This window comes from Dama dama, unplaced genomic scaffold (assembly GCF_033118175.1).
Source record: "Dama dama isolate Ldn47 unplaced genomic scaffold, ASM3311817v1 ptg000093l, whole genome shotgun sequence".
Lineage (NCBI taxonomy): Eukaryota > Metazoa > Chordata > Mammalia > Artiodactyla > Cervidae > Dama > Dama dama.
In genome coordinates, this window is record NW_026870908.1 from 961,453 (window position 1) to 964,594 (window position 3,142).

The following is a 3,142-nucleotide window of genomic DNA, read 5'->3' on the forward strand; positions in this document are numbered from 1 at the left end:
CCCAGACCTTCCTGGCCTCCGGGGGTACTGCCCCACCAAGGGGCAGGCTGCGGGGACAGGGTCCAGACATGCCCGGGCGCCTCCCCTGGCTCAACCCCGCTGGTGCCTTTCCCCTGGGCCTAGGCCTCGGTTGAGGCCTCCTTGGAGAGGAGATTGCTGGCAGGGGCTGTCTCCACACTGCAAGGTGCTGGAGCTCAGAGGGCCTCGTCAGAGGGAAGGGACCAGTAAGGGGCTGGATGCCCAAGACGTCTTTGGCCCTGCAGCCTCAGGGCAGCAGGGAGAGCAAGAGTCCCAACTTGCCCCTAGGTCGGCTCTGCCCCTTCCCACACAGGCGGCCAGCCCAGCACCTGCCTGAGAGACTCTGGCTCCCCCGAGCTCTCTGCCGGTGCAGGGGACAGGACCAGACGTGTGCATGTGTTTCTGCCTTGGTCTGGGAGTGTGTTCCCCCTGCCTTGCCCACAGGCTCAGGGGCAAGGGCCCGGAGAGAGCACCACCCCGAAGCGCTTTTCTCCCGGGCTTGGGAGCATTGTGCGTGCCTGGCGGGAAGAGCGGGCAGGAGTGTTGGCAAACTGGCCTTTGGAGGCAGCCGGGGAGGTCTTCCAGTGGGAGAGGGCCGGTTGTGCTCAGAGGCCCCACAGGCCATGGGGAGGACCCAGCAGGGCCCCTGCCCCTGGCCAGCCTTGCGCAGATCTTCCTGGCCTCCGGGGGTACTGCCCCACCAAGGGGCAGGCTGCGGGGACTGGGTCCAGACATGCCCGGGCGCCTCCCCAGGCTCATCCCCGCTGGTGCCTTTCCCCTGGGCCTAGGCCTCGGTTGAGGCCTCCTTGGAGAGGATGTTGCTGGCAGGGGCTGTCTCCACACTGCAAGGTGCTAGAGCTCAGAGGGCCTCGTCAGAGTGAAGGGACCAGCAAGGGGCTGGATGCCCAAGACCTATTTGGCCCAGCAGCCTCAGGGCAGCAGGGAGAGGAAGAGGCCCAACTTGCCCCTAGGTCGGCTCTGCCCCTTCCCACACAGGCGGCCAGCCCAGCAGCTGCCTGACAGACTCTGGCTCCCCCGAGCTCTCTGCCGGTGCAGGGGTCAGGAACAGACGTGTGCATGTGGTTCTGCCTTGGTCTGGGAGTGTGGACCCACTGCCTGGCCCCCAGGCTCAGGGGCAAGGGCCCGAGGAGAGCACCACCCCGAAGTGCTTTTCTCCCGGGCTTGGGAGCATTGTGCGTGCATGGCGGGAACAGCGGGCGGGAGTGTTGGCAAACTGGCCTTTGGAGGCAGCCGGGGAGTTCTTCGAGTGGGAGAGGTCCGGTTGTGCTCAGAGGCCCCACAGGCCAGGGGCAGGACCCAGTAGGGCCCCTGCCCCTGGCCAGCCTTGCCCAGACCTTCCTGGCCTCCGGGGGTACTGCCCCACCAAGGGGCAGGCTGCGGGGACTGGGTCCAGACATGCCTGGGCGCCTCCCCAGGCTCATCCCCGCTGGTGCCTTTCCCCTGGGCATAGGCCTCGGTTGATGCCTCCTTGGAGAGGAGGTTGCTGGCAGGGGCTGTCTCCACACTGCAAGGTGCTGGAGCTCAGAGGGCCTCGTCAGCGGGAAGGGACCAGCAAGGGGCTGGATGCCCAAGACCTCTTTGGCCCAGCAGCCTCAGGGCAGCAGGGAGAGCAAGAGGCCCAACTTGCCCCTAGGTCGGCTCTGCCCCTTCCCACACAGGCAGCCAACCCAGCAGCTGCCTGACAGACTCTGGCTCCCCCGAGCTCTCTGCCGGTGCAGGGGTCAGGAACAGACGTGTGCATGTGGTTCTGCCTTGGTCTGGGAGTGTGGACCCACTGCCTGGACCCCAGGCTCAGGGGCAAGGGCCCGGAGAGAGCAACACCCCGAAGCGCTTTTCTCCTGGCCTTGGGAGCGTTGTGCGTGCCTGGCGGAACAGCGGGCGGGAGTGTTGGCAAACCCGCCTTTGGAGGCAGCCGTGGAGGTCTTCCAGTGGGAGAGGGCCGGTTGTGCTCAGAGGCCCCACAGGCCAGGGGCAGGACCCAGCAGGGACCCTGCCCCTGGCCAGCCTTGCCCAGACCTTCCTGGCCTCCGGGGGTACTGCCCCACCAAGGGGCAGGCTGCGGGGACTGGGTCCAGACATGCCCGGGCGCCTCCCCAGGCTCATCCCCGCTGGTGCCTTTCCCCTGTGCCTAGGCCTCGGTTGAGGCCTCCTTGGAGAGGAGGTTGCTGGCAGGGGCTGTCTCCACACTGCAAGGTGCTGGAGCTCAGAGGGCCTCGTCAGAGGGAAGGGACCAGCAAGGGGCTGGATGCCCAAGACGTCTTTGGCCCAGCAGCCTCAGGGCAGCAGGGAGAGCAAGAGGCCCAACTTGCCCCTAGGTCGGCTCTGCCCCTTCCCACACAGGCGGCCAGCCCAGCAGCTGCCTGACAGACTCTGGCTCCCCCCAGCTCTCTGCCGGTGGAGGGGGCAGGAACAGATGTGTGCATGTTGTTGTGCCTTGGCCTGGGACTGTGGATCCCCTGCCTGGCCCCCAGGCTCAGGGGCAAGGGCCCGGAGAGAGCACCACCACGAAGCGCTTTTCTCCCGGGCTTGGGAGCATTGTGCGCGCCTGGCGGGAACAGTGTGCGGGAGTGCTTGCAAACAGGACTTTGGAGGCAGCCGGGGAGGTCTTCCAGTGGGAGAGGGCCGGTTGTGCTCAGAGGCCCCACAGGCCAGGGGCAGGACCCAGCAGGGCCCCTGCCCCTGGCCAGCCTTGCCCAGACCTTCCTGGCCTCCGGGGGTACTGCCCCACCAAGGGGCAGGCTGCGGGGACAGGGTCCAGACATGCCCGGGCGCCTCCCCTGGCTCAACCCCGCTGGTGCCTTTCCCCTGGGCCTAGGCCTCGGTTGAGGCCTCCTTGGAGAGGAGATTGCTGGCAGGGGCTGTCTCCACACTGCAAGGTGCTGGAGCTCAGAGGGCCTCGTCAGAGGGAAGGGACCAGTAAGGGGCTGGATGCCCAAGACGTATTTGGCCCTGCAGCCTCAGGGCAGTAGGGAGAGCAAGAGGCCCAACTTGCCCCTAGGTCGGCTCTGCCCCTTCCCACACAGGAGGCCAGCCCAGCACCTGCCTGAGAGACTCTGGCTCCCCCGAGCTCTCTGCCGGTGCAGGGGACAGGACCAGACGTGTG